Here is a 13,606-nt window from a genome sequence, read left to right as displayed (position 1 = left end):
CTTCTGGGCTTCACCTCCCGCTCCTCCCCCTCACCCACTTTACCTTAACCCACCTTCGCGTTCCCCGACACCTGATTCACGGACCCCAGATGCATCTCCATCTCCATCCGATTCCTCTACTTCCCTTTCTGAACCTCCTACCCCTAATTCCCTACCCTCCCCTTAAGACACTCTCGTTAAACATTCTACTTGTCACACACACACACACACACACACACACACACACACACACACACACACACACACACACACACACACACACACACACACACACACACACACACACACACACACACACACACACACACACACACACACACACACACACACACACACACACACACACACACACACACACACACACACACACACACACACACACACACACACACACACACACACACACACACACACACACACACACACACACACACACACACACACACACACACACACACACACACACACACACACACACACACACACACACACACACACACACACACACACACACACACACACACACACACACACACACACACACACACACACACACACACACACACACACACACACACACACACACACACACACACACACACACACACACACACACACACACACACACACACACACACACACACACACACACACACACACACACACACACACACACACACACACACACACACACACACACACACACACACACACACACACACACACACACACACACACACACACACACACACACACACACACACACACACACACACACACACACACACACACACACACACACACACACACACACACACACACACACACACACACACACACACACACACACACACAAACAAACACCATCACACACACAGAATTAATTTTGTAACCTCGCCGTATGTTATCTCGCATTGTAATTTCACCGTTTATTTAATATTGTAATTTCTCCCGTTTGTCAAATAGTAAATGTCGAAATTGTCAGCTTAATTTTTCCACTTTATTTAATATTCTTACCATCGCGCATTCACTATCCTTTCCCCAATTATTCCGCTCGCGGTCTCATCCCAGGTAAAGGGTTTCAGTACCTTGACCTAAATTATGACCACTCTGCGTACACTAGCGTTAGAGTAAAATGACCCTTCTGGTCTTAGATCTGCACCGTCGGCATACAGGTAGGTTTGGAACTCGCGTTTGCAATTGTGGTAGTTGCGTTCTCTTCCAGGACGTAACACATTATTCCGTAACGAAATTCCGAGAGATGTCGTTCGCAGTTGTTTTCCCGCTCGCACATAGTTCAAATATATAAAATATCATACGTTAAGTGAAAGCTGAAATTTGTGTCGACATTAAAAAAAAATATTCATCGAGATCTGTGACATATAAGAAGTTTAATTATATTTTGAACATTGAAGGAAAAAACGTTTATTTTCGGTGCATTTCGCTTTATTTTCCAGAATGGCAAAAATGCGTTGAAAACTTACCAAAATATATGCGCCGTGTATGGAGAGAATGCCGTAAGCGTGTTTGTTGGAAAATGTTTGCGAAATGTTGTTGCGGAGATTTCAATCTCCAAGGTGCTCCTCGCTCTAGTTAGTCAGTCACTTCTGATGTCGATCAAATTAAGGCTTTTATTGACTTTGACCGGCATTTGACGACTACAAAGATCGGACATAACCTTAACATTGACCAATCAACTGTTTTGAGATATTTACGGAAGCTTGAGGTGGTAAACAAGTTTGATGCTTGGGTGCCGCACAAACTGAGAGAAAAGAATATATTGGACCGAATTTCAGCTTGCGATTCGCTGCTCAAACGCCATCAAAATAAATCATTTTTAAAAAGGATGATTACTGATGATGAAATATGGATTTTCTATTATAATGTCAATGAAAAAAGATCATAGTCGAAGCGCGGGGAAACTGCTCAGATGGTCGCAGAGGCTGGATTATACCCGAAAAACGTCATGCTCAGTATCTGATGGAATTGGAAAGGAATCTTCTATTATGAGCTGTTGCCATCCAACGAAACGTTTGATTCGACCATGTACTGCTCACAACTGGCCAAATTAAAGCAATCAATAAATTAAAAGCGGCCCGAATTGACAATGACAAAAAGGTCATTGTGTTCCACCAGGACAACGCTAGACTACACGTTTTTCTGACGACCTGGCAAAAGCTATTACAGCTTGAGTGGGATATTTTGGTACACCCACCGAATAACCCGGATCTGGCACCTTCAGACTATCATTTGTTCCGGGCGCTACAGAACAATTTGAATAACAAAACCTACAGTTTCCTGGACGTTTTCAAAAATCATCCGGATGACTTTTTTGATAAAAAATTTCAGGTCTTCTATGAAAGGGGGATAAAGAAGCTCGTGGAGAGATGGCAGAAAGTCTTTGAACAAAATGGAATATATTTAGTTGATTAAAATCGCTTTATTTGCTAAATATTTTGCGTTTCAAATTTAATCAATTTTCGCTACAGAATTATGCATAGATCCAATAAATGGCTTTTGTTTTACTTTTGTTCTATTGGGTTGGCAAATAAGTTCGTTCGGTTTTTTAATCGGAGTAGGTTTACTCGTTCTGCTATCTTTTTTCCACAGCGCTATCACACAGCGTTTGCGCAGCTGAAAAGCGACGTTCTACCTAACCTATTTGTAAACATACGCCGGTTAATACCAGAGTATTGTGCGTATTGCACGGTTGCAAATATGGAAGAAAAAAACGTCCATTTTCGCCATATTTTACTTTTTTATTTCAAAAAAGGCAAACGAGCTGCGGAAGCTCATAAAAAGATTTGTAATGTGTATGGGGACGATACTTTAACCGAACGTGTGTGTCAAAAATGGTTTGCCAAATTCCGTTCTGGAGATTTTGATGTTAGTGACGCGTCCCGTTCTGGTCGTCCAGCAGAGATTGATTCAGCTGTAATAAAGAATACCGTCGACAAAAATCCATCGCAAACGAGAGATTGCTACGACACTTAATATATCCCACACAAGTGTAGAAAACCATTTGTGTCAGTTGGGATAAGTTTCTCGCCTCAATGTTTGGGTGCCGCACTAATTGACCGAGGCTAACTTAACCGCTCGCATTTCCATCTGCGACGCGCTGCTGAAACGCCAAGAAAATGATCCATTTTTGAAGCGGTTGGTTGCGGGAGATGAAAAGTGGATCGTCTACGATAACGTAGTACGTAAAAGATCATGGGGAAGCAGCAGTGAACCATCACAAGCAACCTCGAAGGCAGGATTGTACCAGAAGAGAATTATGCTCTCAGTGTGGTGGGATTATAAAGGTATCATTTATTATGAGCTCTTACCATCAGGCAGGACGATCGATTCAACTGTATATTGCTCCCAATTAACGAAATTGAATCAAGCAATACGTTCGAAACGTCAAGAATTGGCAGATCGAAAAGGAGTCGTCTTCCACCACGACAATGCCAGACCTCATACTTCATTAACTACTCGGAACAAATTGTTAAGGCTTGGCTGGGATGTTTTGCCTCACCCTCTTTATTCACCGGCACCCTTTGATTATCATTTGTTCCGGTTGCTCCAAAATTCTCTGAACGGGAAAAACTTTGCTAATAATGAAGCTGTTGAAACGCAACTGGATCAGTTTTTTGCCGGTAAATTTCAAACGTTTTATGAATGTGGGATTATGGAATTGGTAAAAAGACGGCAAGAAGTCCTAGAAAAGAATGGTCAATACATTATTGATTAGTATATATTTTTTATATTAAATAAATTGTATTTTATACCAGTCAAAAGAACCGGACGAATTTATTTGCCAACCCAATACTTATTAGCACAGGATTTACAGTGAGAAAGAGTTTATTTTTCAATTTATAACCCCTATTTATTTTATTTTAATTTACTTGCATTTGTTTCCAACAAATTTATCGTTTGCAATATTCATAATATTATTGGATTAAAATCCCAAAATAGTCACGGCGTCTTCGGTATATCAATACATTATGCAAGGTCTTCCGTTAAGAGGTTTTATTTTTAATTAATAAAAAGATTATACTTTTGATTATTTTGAAATATATTTATTTTTATCCAAAGTTCAGATTTCGCGATTTAACGTGGAACACAATATCATCCAAATGCCCGCTTTAACTTTTCTTACAAATGGTCATTCTGTTGCGGAAATTTTCCATCACGTTTTCGTACAATTGAGGCTCAATTTCGCCAATAACAATTCGAATATTGTCTTTGGATGCTTGAATAGTTTGCGGATCATTTTTGTAAATCTTATCCTTCACATAACCCCCAAGGAAAAAATCCAAGTGTCAAATCACACAATCTGGGCGGCTAATTGAAATCTCTGTTACTCGAAATAACATGTCCAGGAAAATTGTCACATAATAATGCGACCGTTTCACGACTTGTGTGGCACGTAGTCCCATCCTGCTGAAAATAAACATCGTCTAGGTCCAATTCTTTAGACCAAAAAAGTCTGTCAACATTTCTCAGTAGCGCAATCAAATTGACTGTGACAGTGCAACCATCTTCATTGTCGAAAGAAAGGACCGATGATCCCGCGAACCCAAAAACCGCACCAAACCCTCACTCGTTATGGATGGAGTAGTTGCTCGTCAATCGCTTTTGGGTTTTCAGTGCCTTAGATGCGGCAGTTTTGCTTATTGACGAAGCCTTGGAAATGGAAATGGCCTAATCGCTCAAAATGATTTTCTTAAAAAAATCACAGTCACCTGCTTGCATTTTCAATACTCAATCGGCGAACGTACGGCGTTGTCCATGGTCCGTCGTCTTCAATCCTAGTGTCAGTTTGATTTTGTATGCATGTGGGCCAAGACCTTTATGCGAAATGCGGTGCGGACTGGTTTGTGAAATGCCCAATTGCTGCGAACATCTCGCAATAGACAAACTAGGATTTTCCGCGACACTTTGATTCATAGCAGCAATGTTTTCTATTGATATAACTAGCCGAACACGGATTAGGTTCTTAACATCGCTAACCTCGCCAAGACGTTCAAATTTATCGATTAAATCCACAATTGCTGGACAAGAAGGTATTTTTCTGAGCCCGAAACTGGTACAGATTTTGCGAACTGCGTCCGCGAAATTTTCACCGTGCTTGTAGTGAGTTTTTATTATTTCTATGTGTTGCTCAAGCTATCGATCCATTGTTATTAACCGTACAGTTTTTACACGACACTGTCAAATATGACAACTCCATCTATTACGTGTACAAAATGCCGCGATACTTAAAATGAAACCTCTTCATGGAAGATCATGTATCAACAGAGTAAGAAAAAAATCGTTAACACAACGTTATTACAATGATATTTTATAACATGTGATGTTTTCAAATATTTAGTTCTTAATATAACATTATTGTTAGCAATATTTGACCGAAACGATAAAAATAATGTTTTCACAACGTAATTTTAATATTTAAAAATATAATATTATCAAGTAACAGTTTACAAACATTTATAATATATTATGTCAAAATGTTTATAAACTTTACATAAAATCAATATTTAAAAAGATTGATTTAATGTTTCTTACTTACTGGGAATATTTGTTACATATCATCCGTTGTTGAATTATTTCCAATGTCTGTATCTTCCAGTATCTCATTATAAAGATATATAAGCAAAAATCCGTGCGAGGATACCTGTAACTTCTTGTAACCCCATCGGGCGCATTTTTAGGTAACGGATTGGGCAACGCTCATCATAGCTTACTATGATGGGCAGCAGGAAAATAAAATACCTCACGCGGACCAACAGGATAGTATTTTAATACAATGCGTCAGACTGGACATGTCAAAAGTAGCGGACCCATTAATCTGGGATGCTGTGGACTAATCACTCGCAAATTTGAATCTACACTGATTATTCAAACTGAAACGAATATAAGCCGGACGGATTCATCGATGAAGATCTTTGCTAACCCCAAACTCAGAACACGATTTGGATCATGTAATGTTTGTACCCTCTTCGAATCTAGTAGAATTGCCCAAGTAACTAACAAAATGGAAAACTTAAATTTGAATATTTTTGGCCTGTCAGAAATACGCTGGAACGGAACAGGAGAATTTAACACCACGACAAATGAACTCATCTTATACGCTGGAAAAGATATAGATGATGCAACGAAAGTGGCTCCTCCTTCCTCATTTCAAAATCAACAAAAAGAGTTTATTCTCCAGAAAATTTCGTTCTAATAGAATAATGGGTACGACTGCATAAGATAGTTCGGAACATCTCCTGTATTCAATGCTATGCGTCCACCGAAGTATCCTCGGAAGAGCTAAAACTGCTCTTCCATGAGAAGATGGAAACAAATTTTGCCTTTAACTAAATCCCTAAAGGAGACATTATAATTCTGATGAGAGATTTTAATGCAAAAATTAGTAACGATAATTTCAATCAGTAAAATTTCATGGGAATTGGCGCAAGAAACAACAACGGTAAACTACTAACTTATTTCTACTGCACTCATAACCTTTAGATAGGAAGAACCATGTTCTCCTACTGTCAGATCCACAAGGTCATATGAATTTCGCTAGACCGACGCACGGAAACTAAATCGATCACGTAATAATTTCAAGAAAATAACGAGATTCGCTTTTAGACATCCGAAACAAAAGGGAACTGATAATAGCATAAATAGTGACCATCACCTCCTAGTAGGTAGCTTAAAATTAAAAATGGTGGCAAATATTAAACATTCCAATAAATTCCATCATAAAAAGTTTAACTTGGATAAATTGAAAAATGCAAAAACCCTCCAGACTGTTAACAACAAGATCATAATCAAAACTGAAAACGTTGCGCAAGAGGATAACATCGCTTAGCAAGTTATATCTAAGATATTCTTAGAAAATGCAGACGAGATTCTTACCTACCTTCATAGGAATACCAAACCATGGATATTTAAAGGAACATGGACCTTAATACAATCGAGAAAGAAACAGAAAGCGCAGGTCAACATAATCAAATTGGTAACGGAGAAAATAAATGCCGCTGAATCTTATGCTACCGTTAATAAAGCAGTGAAAGGATCTGTCAAAAATGCAAAAGGAAATGGTTGGGAAATCTCTCTTTGTACGCTCAACGTCCTGCCGAATTTAACAACAGCAGAATTTTCTATGAAATAAATAAATGCATAACTAATAAAATTTTCAGGATCAATCATTTTACTAAGAATAGAAAAGGGAAACTATTGACAGGTCAGGAGGAATAATTAACACAATAGGAGGAACACTTCAATAGTACTTTGGCCCCCCTCCCCTTGGCAGAGATAGCTCATATCAAAAAAATAAGTGCCAAAATCGAACAATAGATGCACATAAACGTAAAGGCTCAAAGCAAAAATGAGATACTATTAGCGATAATGTTATTATAAAGTAATAAAACTGTAGGCCCTGATAACATTCCTGCCGAGCTCTTTAATAAAATAGATCCAAAAAACAGCGTAGATCTGTTACATCTTATAATTCAGTCAGCTCGGAATTCCTCCAGTTTCCCAGGGAGTTGGAAGGAAGAAATTATTATTAAGATTCCCGAAAAAAACTTCTCCGAATGCAAGAACTGGCGAGAAATTACTTTACTAAACATGATTAACAAAATTATATCTCAATTAATTCTTACTCAACTAATAGGAGCCGTAGGACCCAAACTGCAATTACAACAGGCTAAATTTTACCCAAATAAATCATGTACAGATCATATCTGCACCTATCATCCTGTACGTATCATCATGGAACAATCTGCATAATGGTGGTCATCGACTGCGAAAAAGCTTTTGAAATATTCTTTATACAACTATTTGGAACGCACTTACCGATATCGGAGTCCAAAACAAAACGATTGATTAAGGAATTATAAACAAGCTTTCCAGCCGTGTCTTGCCCAACTCCTTCTATAGCAACAAATCTACACAATCTTCAGAGATGGAACAAGGCTGCACTTTATTGCCACTGTTGTTCAACATAGTACTGGAATATACTGGATGAAATGATGAAAAAAGTTATTGCAACAATAAGAGGCATAAAATACAGTCTAAACTCTTCTTTAAAATACATAGACTATGCGGACGATATATGCCTCGCCCACTCTTTTAGAGATCTAACATAAATGCTATCAACTCTGTCCAACAAAGCAGCAGAACTAGGCCTAAAAGTCAATATCGATAAAAGCAAATCCTGAATGGCCACACAAAACAAAAACCCCTTTATCAATGGTGGTCCCATTGAGAATATGGAAACATTTACATATTTGGGAAGCGCCATCGTGGCGGAAGGTGGTGCCGATTTAGATATAACAAGCCGAATCAATAAAGCTTGGGCTGCCTTCAGCTAATTGAACAACGTCTGGAACACCCGGACTTATTCAACTCAAACAAAAATATAATATGACTCTTCAACTCTGACGTGAAGTCTATGGTATTAAACGGCTATGAAACATAGAAAATCTTAGGAAACATCATAAACAGGTTACAAACCTTTCTAAATACAATAAACGCTTACGCAGAATATTGCGTATCTTTTGACCGAACCGCATTCACAACGAGGACCTGTGGAGCAACACCGGACAAAAGATGATTCAAAGAGAAATTTCCCTGAGAAAATGGAAATGGATCAGCTATACCTTGACGAACAGCACTGACACCATCACTAGGCGAATGTTACAATGGAACCCGCAATAGATGAAAAGATGGCCAGCCGCTGATCGGAATTGAAACAACAGAAGAATATGAAGTGACGATATTTTTCCACTGTGCATTTTAGAAAGTCTCAGCAAGTCTTTAAGTTTAATCGTACAAGAAATAAATAAAAATTTTTTTTAATAAAACTATATAAAATATTTTTTATCGGGATTAGATGATCCTAGCATATATAAATTGTGACGAGGCAAAATTTCGTTTGTCACTCACATCGGGACCTGGCCGAAGAGAAACCGGAGGCTCGCGCCTTCTCGTAAGAGAAGGCGACCGAGTGGACGAATTTTTGGTTTCGTGCGCCATTTGCGCACGAAACATGACCTGCGGCTATTGTTCCGTAGGTGTGAGGAAGGTCACTCCGCACACTAGTTTCGTTGTTTACAAATGCAGGTTTATTTATATTTGATGTAGGAACATCCGGTTTCATGCTCTTATATGAAGACTCGGCTACGTACAAGGAATATGAAGACTAGGCTTCTTACAAGAAATATTTTCCGTAAGAGCACTCGGTCTCTTATATGAAGACTCGGCTCTGTACAAGGAATATGAAGACTCGGCTTTGTTCTTGTATTAGTCACGCGATCGTGCGACGAAGCTAACAACGCCGTCGCCGTGCGCGGCGGTTCCCTTTATAGGGAACTTAAAAATGCGAGTGACCAATGAGAATGCTCCGCCGCGTTACGCGCGGAGATTGGTCGAACGCTAATCGTGCCCGTTGCGTGGACATATATATGTACGAGGTCTGTTCAAAAAGTATCGCGAATTTTGTGTTTTTTCAAAAATTATTTATTTATTCATGAATAAATAAATAAATCTATTTTGTCTCCTTCAAAGTAATCCCCATCAGATATTATACACTTGTGCCAACGTTTTTTCCACTCCTCGAAGCACTTCAAAAATTCATTTTTTGTGATCTTGTTCAGCTCCTCCTTCGATGACGTCTTTATCTCCTCAATCGTAGCGTAGCGTCGTCCTTTCATGTGCCTCTTCAGTTTTGGGAACAAGAAAAAGTCACAGGGGGCCAGGTCTGGTGAATACGGTGGCTGCGGCATCATTAGTGTGTTGTTTTTAGCCAAACNTCGCGCACAAGCAACGATGTGTGAGCAGGGGCGTTGGTACGAATTTCGCGGCGACCCGTCTCATGCCCAAATCATTAGTAAAAATCGAATGGCACGAGCCAATCGATATGTTTAGGTCCTCAGCAACTTCTCTAACGGTGATTCGACGATTGGCCAATACTATTTTCTTCACTTCATCAATGTTTTCGTCTGTTGTTGACGTGCTCAGGCGTCCGGCACGCTCTTCGTCGTTCACATCTTCTCGGCCCTCTGAGAACATTTTGTACCACCGATAAACGTTGCTTCGGTCCAAGGTAGCTTCACCATATGCCACAGTCAACATTCGGAATGCGTCCGCGCACTTAATTTTGTTTTTCACATAAAGTTTGATACAGATTCTTTGATCCATTTTTTGGAATAGGCAAAAATCGGAGACGAGCCGAAACACGTCCAAGTAAACCAGCTGTTCAAAAATAAACTGAATATTCAAAATGGCCGAACTTGTCGGCATAAGTGAGGGACATGAGTATCAACATAACGCCACAAAAAAATCGAAAATCGAATATACGTAACCCGCGGAAATTCAAAATTCGCGATACTTTTTGAACAGACCTCGTATGTAATACAAGGAGGATAATAATTACACAGTGTACGTGTTTGTTTTAAGGAGCGAAATAGGATTAGACATTGGATTGAAATTGTTATAAGTCATGTTTAAATATGAAATAGAGACTTACGATTTGGGTGAATCGACTGTGTTGAATAATACGTAGAACATGGGTTCGTTGATCGTGGTTTACCGGATTTATGGGATTCCGAAATACCGAGAGAAATAGTTCACTTAAGCGATTCAGACTTGCACAGCGCGTTACTTAGTAATAGAAGAAGAAGAAAAAGTGACTAATTGACTAACTGACTGACTGACTGACTGACTGATTGACTGACTGACTGCCTGACTGCCTGACTGACCAACTGACTGACTTTGGAGAGATCCCGATTTGGACAGCGAGTTGTTCAGCAGCTGAAGACGAAGTGAAAATGACTGACTGATTGACTGACTGACTGACTGGCTGACTGACACTGACTGACTCTGGAGAGATCTCGATTTGGACAGCGAGTTGTTTAGCCGCAGGAAGCGAAGTGAAAATGACTGACTGGAGTGGCCAGAGAGTAAGGTTTTTATACGGAAAATTTTGGGGAGTGGCAGATGACGATCGCCAATGAGAGGAGTCTGCGTGGAAAACAGCTATAGAGGATTGGAAAAAGAATACCCTTGAAAACTCCTAATATCATCTGGATGTCATAAACGATCCTAAGAACCTAATCCCATCAAGAGGCCTGAGTCCGACCGACTATGAATAAAAACGGAAAAGATGACAGACGCGTTGGGAAACACATGGCGCGTCTAACGGCGAGCCATTGTAATCTTATCCTTTTTACAATAGCGCTTCCCCGAAGTCCGTCCGCTTCTCAATCATATATAAAATAAAGAAATGCGTAGTTTCCGAGGTACCCAGGACGTAACAATTGATTAGAAAGATATTTTGTTTTGAAAAGCTCTCGATGTAAGCTACAAAAATATGTAATAACAAATGCGAATTTCTATTTACAAAATTGAAGGTGACCTTCATGTTACTTCCAAACGAGTATCCAAGGTCAAACCAATGACACTATCTTACTCTATTTCACTCAAAAAAACCAGACAATTTTTGTCTGAAACATTTTTTCTCCAAAATGCACTGTTCAAGAGAAAATTTAGTGCATTTATTAACACTATGCCGTCCGGTGGCACCACGTTGGTGTCATGCGAAAACTATCGGGTAAATGCCGGTGGCACCACGTTGGTGTCATGCGCAAAACTATCGGGCAAATGCCGGTGGCACCACGTTGGTATCATGCAATTTATGATCTTCCGAGGACCTCGAAAAACCGCCGGTGACAAACGAAATGATCTGAGTCAGTCCTACCGGCGCCAAACAAAAGAATCCCGATTAGACATGCGGACGGCATAGTGTTAAAATGAAATTCAACAACATCCAAGTTCGACTAGCCGAAGTGGTAAAATACCTTGGTACACCTGGAGAGAAAGAGAAAACATATATTCGCGATACAGAAGCAAATTAGGCTGCAGTTTCGTAAAATGTATTGGATGTTGACTGAAAAATTTAAGTTATCACTAGAAAATAAAATGCTATTATACAAATATTAGAAGGTCGCGATGAATGCCGCTGTCACGTCTAGATGGCACTAGCTACATATGCTGGGGGCAGAAACATTAGTTACTTACATAATTTTGAAGTGTAAATATTTCCCACTAAAATTCCAGTCAACAAACATTGTTTACACATATGCTTTTCATCCTTTGTTTCAACCTTTGTTTACACATGTATTTTTATAATCGAATTAAAATGGAACGCAATAATTTGTTTTTCCGATATGTATTTCTACACTACTTTGATTTGAAAAAAAGGCACAGCTCAAATTCATTGATTGCTAGCGGAAACTTATGCTGAATCTAATCCGTCGGAAACAGTATTTCGAGATTGATTTCGACGATTCAAAATTTGTGATTGTGACGTTCACGACAAACAACAGCCAGTTCAATAAAAAAAGTTCGAAGCTAAGCAATTGCAAGATCTATTGGAAGAAAACCCTGCACAAACACTCAAAGAATTGGCTCACTAGTTCAAAGTCGATAAACCAACAATTTCACGACGTTTACAAGCCATAGGAAAGATACAGAAAGAAGGAAGATGGCTGCATTATGAATTGACAGAAAATTCTGTTGTTAGTCGTTTTAACATCTAGAATTCTTTGCTTGCAAGGCATAAAAAGAAGAGTTTCTTGTAGCATCTCGCGACTGGCAATGAAAAAAAGATTTATTTCAACAACACGAAATGCCAAATATCATGGGTTGATCCTGGCCGAACATCAACATCGACTCCAAAACGAAACATCCTCGTTCACAAAGCAATATTTTTTATTTGATGGAATATGGAAAGTGTCGTATATTATGAGCTGCTGAATCCGAAAGAAACAGTCACCGCTGAACGTTATCGACAACAATTGGAGCGTTTGAATGATAATTTGATGGAAAAAATGATCAGTTGCATGAAATCGAAAAATCATTATTCTCCATGACAACGCTTGCCCCCATATTTTTATAGCCGTGAAACAAGCAATAGTAAGACCCGAATGGGAGGTTCTCCCGCACACAACGTATTCTCCGGATTAGGTTCTAAGCTATTACCATCTGTTCCGATCGATGTCATGCGCTCTGGAAGATATATATTTCCATAATTACGGAGAAGTCGAAAATTGAGTCGCTGAATGGATTGGCTCAAAAGACAGGCCGTTCTTTTGTCGTGGTATTCAACTTTTGCCAGAAAAGTAGGAAAAAGTCATAGCTTCCTAGGCAAATACTTTGATTGGTGTATTCAAATATTTTATTATTAAAATAAATGCTCAAAAACAGAAAAAACAGTGGTTTTCAATACCTCCTAATATATTACAAATTCCAATATAGTCGCATGGGACACAGCTATGGGACACAGCTTCTCATTCCAATGACGAAATCATTCAAAGATATCAAACTAATATTCTTCGCATAATTGTAAACGTTTGTTGGTTCGCAACCAATGAAATACTGCACATTGACCTTTATATTCCCACATAAAAGAAGTGGCAACAAACTTTCTGGCAAAACAGTTAATGGAAACTGTCAAAATAAGAAGGCGGAATGGCAAATTACCACAAGACCTCATAAATTAACAAATATGGAGATGGAAGGGGTAGTATACCAGGTTTAGAAGTATGAAACCAGAATTTCCCTA

Source organism: Dinoponera quadriceps, unplaced genomic scaffold, assembly GCF_001313825.1.
Source record: "Dinoponera quadriceps isolate SergipeBrazil2010 unplaced genomic scaffold, ASM131382v1 scaffold10, whole genome shotgun sequence".
In the NCBI taxonomy this organism is placed as follows: Eukaryota; Metazoa; Arthropoda; class Insecta; order Hymenoptera; family Formicidae; genus Dinoponera; species Dinoponera quadriceps.
Note: the sequence above shows the minus strand (reverse complement) of the source record.